The sequence below is a fragment of the Nycticebus coucang genome, chromosome 3 (genome assembly GCF_027406575.1).
Source record: "Nycticebus coucang isolate mNycCou1 chromosome 3, mNycCou1.pri, whole genome shotgun sequence".
Lineage (NCBI taxonomy): Eukaryota > Metazoa > Chordata > Mammalia > Primates > Lorisidae > Nycticebus > Nycticebus coucang.
Window position 1 is genome coordinate 141051073 of NC_069782.1, and position 14102 is coordinate 141065174.

Genomic DNA, 14102 nt, shown 5'->3' on the forward strand with positions numbered 1-14102 from the left:
AGATGACTCCACTCCCCTCCCCCAGCAAATAGCCAAGCTCACAGGAGCAAACCAAAGGGAAGTGGTTTTTAAAGACCTAATGTCAAATCTACTAAGTGTAGAGTATAAATGTCTTAACTCAATAATTAAGAAAGTGCAGTGAAGGTTTTATTAACTAGTTTGTTCTAAGTATTTCAAATTGTATATAAAGAGATATACTGAGTGAGCCCTGGGAAGCAGCCTCAGATCCTGATGGTGCAGCAACACGCAGCCTCAGCCAGGGAGTCCCAGCCACTTTCAATGGAGGAGAAGCCCGGCCAGCCACAGCCTCAGCACCATCACCCCCAGCAGCAGCAGCAGCAGCAGCCACACCACCACCACCATTATTATTTCTACAACCATGACCACAACCACCACCACCATCATCACCAGCAGCCTCACCAATACCTGCAGCATGGAGCCAAGGGCAGCCCCAAGGCCCAGCCAAAGCCGCTGAAACATGAGCAGAAACACACCCTCCAGCAGCACCAGGAAACGCCGAAGAAGAAAACAGGCTATGGTGAACTAAATGGTAATGCTGGAGAAAGGAAATATCTTTAAAGAATCTGGGTTCTGATGAAGCTAACAGCCCTATTTCCAGGGTCCTCAATGGCAACCAGCAAGTTGTAGATACTAGCCTGAAACAGACTGTAAAGGCCAGCACCTTTGGGAAAGCAGGAATTAAAACCAAGAATGTCATTCAGAAAAACACTATGGACAAAAAGAATGGGAAGTCTTATGAAAATAAATCTGGAGAGAACCAGTCCGTAGGTAAGACTGATACGATAGCAATTCCAAATGGTGTTGTAACGAATGATTCTGGCTATATTACTAAGGGTTATAGGGGTAAAGGAGCAGATAATGATAGTAGTGGAGCTGAAAGCGGATATACCACTCCTAAAAAAAGAAAAGCTAGGCGCAATAGTGCCAAAGGTTGTGAAAACCTTATTTAGTGCAGGAGAAAATAATGCAACAAGAGTCCAGTGTCCCAACCTTAAAACAAGGACTTGAAAATTTCAAGCCCGACTCTAGTGAACAAAAGGGAAATCGAGTAGATGGTTCAAAGCCCATTTGGAAGTATGAGACTGGGCCTGGAGGCGCAAGTCGTGGAAAACCTGCTGTGGGTGATGTGCTTCGGCAAAGCACAGATGTTAAACCTGGCGCGAGCAGCAAAAAGTTTGATGATCCATCCAAAGGAAAGCACGCTTCAGCTGTTGCCTCCAAAGAGGACTCATGGACACTATTTAAACCACCCCCACTTTTTCCAATGGACAATAGCAGGGCTAAAATAGGTCCTAAAATAAGTTATGCAAGCAAAGTTAAGGAAAACCTCAACAAAACCATACAGAACTCTTCCTTGTCACCATCTTTATCTTCATCCTCTTCGTCATCTACTGGGGAAACTCAGACCCAATCTTCAAGTCAGTTATCCCAGGTTCCTATGTCAGCACTGAAATCGGTTACTTCTGCCGGCTTTTCTAATGGGCTTGTTTTAGCAGGGACTCACGCAAGTGTATATCCTTCAGGGGGCCAGCCACTGCTAACTACTGCTGCTAATACTCTCTCATCCATGTTTTCCAGGACATGAGTCTAACTTCAGCAGCTGTTGAACAAATTAAGTCTAGCCTTTTTATCTACCCTTCAAATATGCAAACTGTGCTGTTGAGCACCACACAAGTGGATCTGCCCTCTCAGACAGATCAGCAAAACCTGGGGGATATCTTCCAGAATCAGTGGGGTTTATCATTTATAAATGAGCCCAGTGCTGGCCCTGAGACTGTTACTGGGAAGTCATGAGATCATAAAGTGATGGAGTTGACATTTCAAGGAGAATATCCTGCCACTTTGGTTTCACAGGGTGCTGAAATAATCCCTTCAGGAACTGAGCATCCTGTGCTTCCCAAGGCTTATGAGCTGGAGAAACGGACTAGTCCTCAAGTTCTGGGTAGCATTCTGAAATCTGGGACTACTAGTGAGTGTGGAGCCTTATCTTTGGAACCCAGTCATATAGGTGACCTGCAAAAGGCAGACACCAGTAGTCAAGGTGCTTTAGTGTTTCTCTCAAAGGACTACAAGATAGAAAATCAAAATCCTCTGGCCTCTCCTACGAACACTTTGTTAGGCTCCTCCAAAGAACAGAGATACCAGAGAGGCCTAGAAAGAAATGGTAGCTGGGGTTCTTTTGACCTGAGGGCTGCTATTGTATATCACACTAAAGAAATGGAATCTGTATGGAATTTTCAGAAGCAAGATCCCAAAAGGATAATCACTTACAATGAAGCCATGGATAGTCCAGATCAATGAATGACCAGACTGCCTATTTGCAACCTTTCTGCAGCATTAGAGCCACCGTTCACGGGGGACACAGGCTTTTATGCTCCTAGAGCTTCGACACAGCAGAGGAACCATACGTAGAATCACAGGATAATATATACAAATATATATATACACATATATAGTTATTTTAAAAAGGCAACTGAAAGTAATTAGACTTCTTACGGAATCAAATTTATTTCAAGAGACTACACATGGTTATTTAATCTCTGGTACCGAATAGTTTTTTTTCTTTTGTTTTTGTTTTTAAGTGTGAATGCAAGTGATTAATGAATACAGACTTACAAGTGTGGTTCTAAAGTTCCTGCTGTCATCAACTCGGGCAACAAATGACCCACTGGAAAGGCAAATTTACATAAAATATCTCTGAATTTTGTTCTGTGACTAAAGTGATACACTAATCACGGGGAACCCAGAATGATTCAATATCCCCCCCCAACTCTTCCTCTGATCTTTGGGTTTTACTTTAGGCCCTGCGAGAATGTTGGATAAATGCCTTGAAGTTTGCAGGGGTGTATTTTTTTAGCGAATATGATTTGCATGTCTCGCCAGGAGTTAAGCAGCCTCTATGGGTTGTTGGGGGAATATTTTCTTTCCTTTTATTTTTTGTGGGGTGGGGATAAGGGAGGGCCTTGAAGTTATAATTCTGGAATAGTTGGTGGTACATAGTTAAACTTGGCTTCGGTTACCTATTGGACTTCAACAACTGAAGAATCCCTGAGTGTCATTTTTTAAAAGTTGCAGAACAAGCAATTGGCTTGGATATTCAATATAGTAAAATTTTCCTATGCCCATATTTTAATGTAATTGTATAACTGGGAGCAAAAAATATAATCTGCTTTCCAACTGTAGGTGCTCCAGACTTGCTCTCTGTCACTAACACTAAATGTGCTGTTTCCCTTGTTTTTCATCAAACATCTAGGAGAAATTTCTGTACTTTTCTGTAAATTCTCTCTTTTAATTTCTCAGCAAAATCTAAGAGGGGAAGAAAAATGTTCATTAAAACTAAAATGTCGGTGGATTTCTCCCTAGTCAGGAATCTCAACCAACCTGCACTCCAGGTGAAATAAAAGCCACTTTAGTTGCACGAATTGGATCTCATCTTCCTTTTTTTCTCACATCTGTGAATGATTTTATCCTTGGGTCTGGAACCTTTCATATGGTGCCTGTGACTCCCTGGAGAACAGCCCCTTTGTGGGGTTGAAAATACATCCCACTGAAGCTAACCAACTGGATACTTATTCCTGAGAGAAGACGAGAACCAGTGCACTCTCTGACCTTACCTAACAATCATCCATTTCATACTAAGTTTTAGCAGAGAGGAGGCAGAGCAAGATGGCAGCCGAGTAACAGCTTCCTTGCATCTGGGCACCGTGAGTCTGGGGAGATAGGACTCCATGCATCTCTGGCAGGTGGGATCTGCCTATCATCACCCCTGTGAAGATACAGAGAGTCAGCAAGAGACTTCTGGACCCCAAGAAGAGAACTAAAACAGCGGAAAACCGGCAAGTGGTCGCGTGTGTTCAATCCGTCTAAACCCGCCCCCAACTTCGGCAGGCACGAGAACTTAAAGAGCAAGAGGAAGTGAAAGGAAAAGTAGGGCAAGGAAACAGATAAAAGAAATCACTCATGAGGAAGAATCAGCAGAAAACTCCAGGCAACATGAAGAACCAGTCCAGAACAACCCCGCCAAGGGACCATGAGGTAGCTACTGCAGAGGATTGCACCTATACAGAAATGCTAGGAATAACAGAAAGGAAATTTAGAATACACATGTTGAAAACAATGAAAGAAATGATGGAAACAATGAAGGAAACTGCTAATAAAGTGGAAATTAACCAAAAGGAAATTCAAAAACAGAATCAAATAAGAGATGAACGATATGAAGAATATCAAAAGGATATAGCAGAGCTGAAAGAAATGAAACAGTCAATCAGGGAACTTAAAGATGCAATGGAAAGTATCAGCAACAGGTTAGACCATGCAGAAGAAAGAATTTCAGAGGTAGAAGACAAAGTTTTTGAGATAACTCAGATAGTAAAAGAGGCAGAAAAGAAGAGAGAGAAAGCAGAACGTTCACTGTCAGAATTATGGGACTTTATGAAGCGTTCCAACATACGAGTTATAGGAATTCCAGAAGGGGAAGAAGAATGCCCCAGAGGAATGGAAGCCATACTAGAGAATATTATAAAAGAAAATTTCCCAAATATCACCAAAGATTCTGACACACTGCTTTCAGAGGGCTATTGGACCCCAGGTCGCCTCAACTCTAACCGAGCTTCTCCAAGACACATTGTGATGAACCTGTCCAAAGTCAAGACAAAAGAAAAGATTCTGCAAGCTGCCAGGAGTAAGCGCCAGTTGACCTACAGGGGCAAATCCATCAGAGTGACCGCAGACTGCTCTAATGAAACTTTCCGAGCAAGAAGACAAGGGTCATCTACCTTTAATCTACTTAAACAGAACAATTTCCAGCCCAGAATTCTGTACCCTGCTAAGCTAAGCTTCAAAATTGACGGAGAAATCAAATCATTTACGGATATAAAAACATTGAGGAAATTCGCCACAACAAGACCAGCTCTACAAGAAATACTTCAACCTGTTCTGCACACTGACCACCACAATGGATCAGCAGCAAAGTAAGAACTCAGAAATTAAAGGACAGAACCTAACCTCCACACTGATGCAAAAGATAAAACTAAGCAATGGACTCTCACAAAATAAGACGAATAGAATACTACCACACTTATCAATTATCTCAATAAATGTTAATGGCTTGAATTCCCCACTGAAGAGACATAGATTGGTTGACTGGATTAAAAAACACAAGCCATCCATTTGCTGTCTGCAAGAAACACACCTGGCTTCAAAAGACAAATTAAAGCTCTGAGTCAAGGGTTGGAAGACAATCTTTCAGGCAAATGGAATTCAGAAGAAAAGAGGAGTTGCAATCTTATTTTCAGATACATGTGGATTTAAAGCAACTAAAGTCAAAAAACACAAAGATGGTCACTTTATATTGGTCAGGGAAAAATACAACAAGAAGACATTTCAATTCTAAATATCTATGCACCCAATTTAAATGCTCCCAGATTCTTGAAACAGACCTTACTCAGTCTGAGCAATATGATATCTGATAATGCCATAATAATAGGGGACCTTAACACTCCTCTTACAGAGCTGGACAGATCCTCTAAACAGAAATTAAACAAGGATATAAGAGATTAAATGAGACTCTAGAACAACTGTGCTTGATAGACGCATATAGAACACTCCATCCCAAAGATAAAGAATATACATTCTTCTCATCACCCCATGGAACATACTCCAAAATTGATCATATCCTGGGACACAAAACAAATATCAACAGAATCAAAAGAATTGAAATTTTACCTTGTATCTTCTCAGACCATAAGGCACTAAAGGTGGAACTCTAACAAAAATGCTTGACCCCACCCAAAGGCATGGAAATTAAACAATCTTCTGTTGAATAACAGATGGGTGCAGGAAGAAATAAAACAGGAAATCATTAACTTCCTTGAGCATAACAACAATGAAGACACAAGCTACCAAAACCTGTGGGATACTGCAAAAGCAGTTTTGAGAGGAAAATTCATCGCTTTAGATGCCTACATTCGAAAAACAGAAAGAGAGCACATCAACAATCTCACAAGAGATCTTATGGAATTGGAAAAAGAAGAACAATCTAAGCCTAAACTCAGTAGAAGAAAAGAAATATCCAAAATCAAATCAGAGATCAATGAAATTGAAAACAAAAGAATCCTTCAGAAAATTAATGAAACAAGGAGTTGGTTTTTTGAAAAAATAAATAAAATAGATAAACCATTGGCCAGACTAGAAATAGAAAAGTAAAATCTCTAGTAACCTCAATCAGAAACGATAAAGGGGAAATAACAACTGATCCCACAGAGATACAAGAGATCATCTCTGAATACTACCAGAAACTCTATGCCCAGAAATTTGACAATGTGAAAGAAATGGATCAATATTTGGAATCACACCCTCTCCCTAGACTCACCCAGGAAGAAATAGAGCTCCTGAACAGACCAATTTCAAGCACTGAGATCAAAGAAACAATAAAAAATCTTCCAACCAAAAAATGCCCTGGTCCAGATGGCTTCACTCCAGAATTCTATCAAACCTTCAAGGAAGAGCTTATTCCTGTACTGCAGAAATTATTCCAAAAAACTGAGGAAGAAGGAATCTTCCCCAACACATTCTATGAAGCAAACATCACCCTGATACCAAAACCAGGAAAAGACCCAAACAAAAAGGAGAATTTCAGACCAATCTCACTCATGAATATAGACGCAAAAATTCTCAACAAAATCCTAGCCAATAGATTACAGCTTATCATCAAAAAAGTCATTCATCATGATCAAGTAGGCTTCATCCCAGGGATGCAAGGCTGGTTTAACATACGCAAGTCTATAAACGTTATCCACCATATTAACAGAGGCAAAAATAAAGATCACATGATCCTCTCAATAGATGCAGAAAAAGCATTTGATAAAATCCAGCATCCCTTTCTAATTAGAACACTGAAGAGTATAGGCATAGGTGGCACATTTCAAAAACTGATTGAAGCTATCTATGACAAACCCACAGCCAATATTTTACTGAATGGAGTAAAACTCAGAGCTTTTCCTCTTAGAACTGGAACCAGACAAGGTTGTCCTCTGTCACCTTTACTATTCAACGTAGTGCTGGAAGTTCTAGCCAATACAATTAGACAAGACAAGGAAATAAAGGGAATCCAAATGGGAGCAGAGGAGGTCAAACTCTCCCTCTTTGCTGACGACATGATCTTATACTTAGAGAACCCCAAAGACTCAACCACAAGACTCCTAGAAGTCATCAAAAAATACAGTAATGTTTCAGGATATAAAATCAATGTCCACAAGTCAGTAGCCTTTGTATACACCAATAACAGTCAAGATGAGAAGCTAATTGAGGACACAACTCCCTTCACCATAGTTTCAGAGAAAATGAAATACCTAGGAGTATACCTAACGAAGGAGGTGAAGGACCTCTATAAAGAAAACTATGAACTCCTCAGAAAGGAAATAGCAGAGGATATTAACAAATGGAAGAACATACCATGCTCATGGATGGGAAGAATCAACATTGTTAAAATGTCTATACTTCCCAAGGCAATCTACCTATTCAATGCCATTCCTATCAAAATACCAACATCGTACTTTCAAGATTTGGAAAAAATGATTCTGCATTTTGTATGGAACCGGAAAAAACCCCATATAGCTAAGGCAGTTCTCTGTAAGAAAAATAAAGCTGGGGCATCAGCATACCAGATTTTAGTCTGTACTACAAAGCCATAGTGATCAAGACAGCATGGTACTGGCACAAAAAGAGACATAGACACTTGGAATCAAATAGAAAACCAAGAAATGAAACTAACATTTTACAACCACCTAATCTTTGATAAACCAAACAAGAACATACCTTGGGGGAAAGACTCCCTATTCAATAAATGGTGTTGGGAGAACTGGATGTCTACATGTAAAAGACTGAAACTGGACCCACACCTTTCCCCACTCACAAAAATTGATTCAAGATGGATAAAGGACTTAAATTTAAGGCATGAAACAATAAAAATCCTCCAAGAAAGCATAGGAAAAACACTGGAAGATATGGCCTGGGGAAAGACTTCATGAAGAAGACTGCCATGGCAATTGCAACAACAACAAAAATAAACAAATGGGACTTCATTAAACTGAAAAGCTTCTGTACAGCTAAGGAGACAATAACCAAAGCAAAGAGACAACCTACACAATGCGAAAGGATATTTGCATATTTTCAATCAGACAAAAGCTTGATAATTAGGATCTATAGAGAACTCAAATTAATCCACATGAAAAAAGCCAACAATCCCTTATATCAATGGGCAAGAGACATGAATAGAACTTTCTCTAAAGACAACAGACGAATGGCTAACAAACACATGAAAAAATGTTCATCATCTCTGTATATTAGAGAAATGCAAATCAAAACAACCCTGAGATATCATCTAACCCCAGTGAGAATGGCCCACATCACAAAATCTCAAAACTGCAGATGCTGGCATGGATGTGGAGAGAAGGGAACACTTTTACACTGCTGGTGGGACTGCAAACTAGTACAACCTTTCTGGAAGGAAGTATGGAGAAGCCTCAAAGCACTCAAGCTAGACCTGCCATTTGATCCTGCAATCCCATTACTGGGCATCTACCCAGAAGGAAAAAAATCCTTTTGTCATAAGGACACTTGTACTAGACTGTTTATTGCAGCTCAATTTACAATCGCCAAAATGTGGAAACAGCCTAAATGCCCACCAACCCAGGAATGGATTAACAAGCTGTGGTATATGTATACCATGGAATACTATTCAGCCATTAAAAAAAATCCTTCCTATTAACCTGGATGGACGTGGAAGACGTTATTCTTAGTAAAGCATCACAAGAATGGAGAAGCATGAATCCTATGTACTCAATTTTGATATGAGGACAATTAATGACAATTATGGTTATGGGGGCGGAAACAGAAAGAGGGAAGGAGGGAGGGGGGTGGGGCCTTGGTGTGTGTCACACTTTATGGGGGCAAGACATGATTGCAAGAGGGACTTTACCTAACAATTGCAATCAGTGTAACCTGGCTTATTGTACCCTCAATGAATCCCCAACAATACAAAAAAAAAAAAACCTAAAATGACATATTTTTAGCCAGTGAGGAGGTACCTCACCTGCCTGGAGAAGGTGTGTTTTCATGCAACCTATACTTCTGAGCTTATTAGCTTCTAGTTATATCTTAATAAATATATTTTAGTGCTAGAGCAAAATGGATCTTTAAGGAAAATAATGTGAAATTCTGGAAATTTTCTTTTGGGTAGAGAAGAGCAGTAGCCCTGTCTCATCATCACATTACCATCCCTGTTGCACTGCAGCTTGTGTATAGCACGCTAAAATAAATTTGTGTGTGTGCAGAAATTACGGGTCCAATTAAGATTGGTATGTTAGTGGCATAATAACAAGTTGTCTGGCCTGACATCGCGTCACATTACACACATACATACATACACACAGAGAAATTAGTATATCCATGTTTGTCAAATACAGGCTAAAATAGCAAGGTATTTATATAAAGAGTTGTAGTCTTCTAATAAAAGTAGGCTGAATCCCCTGGGGTATGTGGGGAGAAAGTAACTACTTTTGCTCTACCCCTTTGCTTAATAAATGTCCAGTTTTGAGCGACTGGTAGTATGGATGGGTTTTCTTGTTTTGTTGATTATTTGATACTTTTAACAAGTAGTTCATGAATGAAGCTGTTGTACTCAACATAGAGTAGAGAAAATTTCTGCCCTGCTTAGATTTTAAAAGTATAAGCATGGATCGACAATTCCACTTGATGTAAACAAAACTTTTTTAGACATTTTATATATATATATAATCATATATATATTATATATAATCATGTATTATATATTATTATTTAATTATATATATATAATCTTATTGTTATCAGTCCAGCTTCAGAAACTTGTGGTGGGCCAGTTCCAGATAGTTTCATTTCACCTGTAAACTGTATCACTTTTACTGATATTGTAATTTTCAAAAGTATAATATGTTTACAGATGTGCCCTGCATTTAGTCTGCCATTTTCCTGTTTTGATTTTTGTTGAGTCTCCTGCCTGCTTGCCAAAAGCTAGGATGCTTCAGGCCCGTATACAATTGAAAGCAGAGGCATCCTTGAGCTTTAAAGCATTGAACAAACTGGAAAATACAACATACCACATACTGAAATGAAAAAAAAAATTGTATATAAAACCAGCACATTGTATCCCATAAATGCATTAATGTATGCAGCTATGATTTAATAAAAAAAAAAACAAACTAATGATTGTGGGAAGGTGCAGACATCCCCTGGTTACACAACACTTACAGACACCATACGCTCATTATGACATTTCTATCTGGTGACTGTCAAAGCTAAAAGAGCCGTGCCTAAGTGGATTAGTTTGTGGGCCAGATCTTCAGCCCAGGCGGCTCAGCCACAGGAGCACACACAGAGAAAGGCTGAGGGCAGCCATGTGCACCCCAACCTGCTGCTGTCAGTGTTGGGGGTTGTGCTGGATTTCCCTGTGTGACAGTGCCCCAACTGCTCAATTGGCTGAGGATGCAGGAGACCCCTTGGCAAAGGGCTGCACTGCTCCCTCCCAGGGAAGGAGAGGGGAAATGGGGGGAGGGAAAGGAAGAGGCGAAGGAAGGAGGGGAGGTTCATCTGACTCCCAAGCAGGAGACCTGAGGGTGAGATCTCTCGCATGCACCTAAGCTTAGGAACAAAAGTCCAGAGCAGAATTATTTCTACAGTAATTTGCCAATTTGTCCCTGTCAGAATGACAGCCACATCTAATTTACCGTGCATAAGCAGCCAGCATGCTCCTGGTGAGAGGCAACCCCACAGCTAAGTTGCAGATTGCTCCTAACCAATGAGCCCAACTCTCCTGGGCCCTCAAGGATGGGACAGTCCCAAGACAGAATTTCTCTCTCCACTCAGGGAAGCTGATAAGCAAATGAGATTGTCTTTTCAAAGCACTTTAGCTGTGCCAATGTTATTATTATGTTTCCTTAGGTTACTTTTTAGGATGAGGAGGAATGATCCCTGTTTTCTTCCACTCCTTGAGAGTCAAAAAGGAAGTAAGTTTATTAAACATGTTTCTCTCCTCTTTCTTTTACCCATTCTAGCATCCTTTGTTGATATTATATGCATCAGCAGCAGCTGGGAACCTCTGAAGCAAAGCAATCGAGAAAAGAAAGGGAATTATGCCAAATGAATTGTATGCTTGTGATCAGGTGAGTGGTAAAGAGAAGGCCAGGCGAAGTGGGCAGGGAGAGCTGCAAGGCACCCATCTGGGCTCCTCTCATTAAGCTCCCAGAGGCCCTACTTAGAGGCCAATGATTCCCAGACTTGACCAAGCAACGGAATTCCCTGGGATGTGTGAGCCCCAAAACTGCTGAGCCCTATTCTCGGAGTTTCTGAATGAGTAGGTCTGGAGGGTGGGAATGTACATTTCTAGTAAGTTCCCGGGGGATGTTGATCTGCTGGCCCAGGGACCACATTTGGAGAACCAGAGAGCCAGGGTAGCCCTGAGAACAGGTGTAGGATTCAGGATTTGGAGAAACAGCTTTACCGGGTGGCTCAGTCTTCTTCATGTAGTGAGCAGAACATCTTTGCCCTGTACTTTGAATAGTTTCTTAAAGATCGAGTCTGAAAGAGTATAAACATCGTTATGGACCTTGATAATTGTAACCAAATTGCTTTCCAAAAGATTTAGGCCAATGTACGACAGCATGGATGAATCCATTTTTCCTTACCAAAAGTGAATTGTTGGAATTGTTTTTATTCTTCCATAGACTAATAACAATAAAATTTAAAAACATATCTGCTTCTTTGATTACTCTTTAAAGTGGAATAAGTTTATATCACCATCTTAATTGAATATTAAAATTAATTGAGAAGACAAGAGGAAATTCTATCACCTAATTGGGTTTGTTGAGAACCCTCCTTTCTCAGAGTCTAAAGAGATCAGATCTGTGTTCCCATGGACGAAGCAGAAGCATTTGGAGGTGCACATCCAAGGTTGGGTCCTTGAGGTGCTGGGCAGCTAGCTGTCCTGATGACAGGGCAGGAGAGAGATGTGACAGCAAAGGCAAGAAGGGTGGGGTGATCCCGACACTGCTGGTGACCAGAGAAATGGGACTCAGGACCTGTTCTATAGAGGAGGCTGAGCTCCTTTACAGGAAGTGCGTGGACCATGATCAAGGAGCCATGGCAGGGCTGTGGGAGCCCAGTTCTCTCTCTCTCTCTCTCTCTCCATTTAGATCCTCTGTATTCCTTCCTTTCCTCTTAAAGTCAGTCTTGCACACAGTAAGTTGTACAATAAAATATACAAATGTTCAGTGTACAGCTCAATGAATTTTCACATATGCATACACCTACTAACCACCACCCAGACCGAGGCAGACAATATTTCCTGCACCCTAACAGACCCTCTTGCACCCCCCTCAGCCGGTACCCCCACCAGGTCACCACTGTGCGATCTTTAAAGGTGTGAATTCTCTTTCGCCTGGCTTCTTTCCCTCATTTTGCTTTAAGTGGCAGTAGTTCATTCCTTGCCATCGCTCTGCAGTCTCCCACTATATGAATATACTGTGATTTATCTACGCATTCTGCCCTCACAGGTACGAGAGTTGCTCTTAGTTTGAGACTGTTATGAATTAAACTACTGTGAACGTTGATGTATGTGCCCTTGGTTGGACATATGCATTCATTGGTCTTAGATATATTTCCAGGAATGGAATGACTGGGTCACAGAATAAACAGATATTTCACTTCAGTAAATACTGCTGAAGTTTTCCAAAGTGACTAGACCCTGTAAGCAACACGTGACAGTTCTGCTTGTCCACATCCTCACCAGCACTTGCACCTGTCAGCCCTGTCAGACATTCTGAGAGGATGTCGAGGTATTTCACTGTGTTTTGATGCTCTTTCTAGGCATCTTGGAAATGAATATTAAAGGAAAGAGAAAAGCAAAGTGTTACTAATTGGAGGTAAAAAAAAATCACCAGCTGTGGGAGAAATGAAACACCCAGGCTTAGAAAGCATGAGAAGCAGTCACTAGGTCCCAGCCCCTCACACAAGAGGATGCTGCTCAGGAAGGATGGGCTGGGTGGCCACTAGAGAAACCGGGGGCATGTTACAGGACAGGGAGACTAGGGTGTCCAGTAGGGGTGTGATGAGTGCAGGGAGAGGCTGGAAAGGAAAGAGAAGAGGAATAAGAGAAAAAAGAAGAGGAAGCAAGTACGAATAAACCTCCACGTAGAGAGGCGGAAAGACGGCGGGCTCAGCTTTCCAGCTGCCTGAGCAGAAACCACCTCTGTATGCCTCTTTCTTTCCTGCTCAAGGCAGAGTAAAACTCACACTGTCTTCTTTCTAGGTATAACATGCAAATTTTTTTTAGTTCCTAACAATCTGGTTTTTCATTTCCTTGGTAATGAGGTGCTTCCCGACTGACCACAGCATATTATTGAGAGGAGATGAAAGCCAGGCTTTTGATCAAGGGACTAGAAGCTATGGGGAAACAGAAGGAGGAAGCTGCCCAAATGTCAGGGACCCAAACTGGGAGTGGGCTTCAAGACAAAGGCTGCTGCCGCAGCGGTCCTGGGGAAAGTAGGCAGAGACGATGGCCTCGCGCTGTTGGAGCCCCTGGGGGTTTGGGGGCGGCATAGCTTCTTTGGCTAACTGCACAGTTCTCCAATGCATGGGGCATCCCACGGTTCCTACCCAGGACCTCGAGGTCCATGAGTGGCCTGACATCTAGCCCAAGCCATACATCTTCACTCCACATCCTCCACTTCCCCATCCCCGAAAGACCCCTCTTTATAACCACAGAGAGAGGTGCAGTGGGCATCTTCCTGTTATATAGACTTTATTCCATTGAATTATCCAAAGCACCCTATGTGGTAGATACCATCAGCCTACCATTTTACAGATGAGAAAACTTAGATTGGGGGTATTTTGTTACATTCCCAAAGTCACAATGGTAATAAATGAAAATTTCAAGAGTAAATCAAGATTCAAACCAAAGTATACTCAACTCAAAAATTCACGTTGCCTGAAACCAAAGAAGGGAGACCATAGGAACAGGCCCCCATTCTCATTTCAGAACCTTGTGT

General features: G+C 41.3%; 1 pseudogene; it reads left to right on the forward strand.

Moving 5' to 3' along the window:
• The first annotated feature begins 279 nt into the window (after positions 1–279).
• LOC128581954 (FMR1-interacting protein NUFIP2-like) lies at positions 280–2475 on the forward strand (annotated as a pseudogene).
• Positions 2476–14102: the final 11627 nt, after the last annotated feature.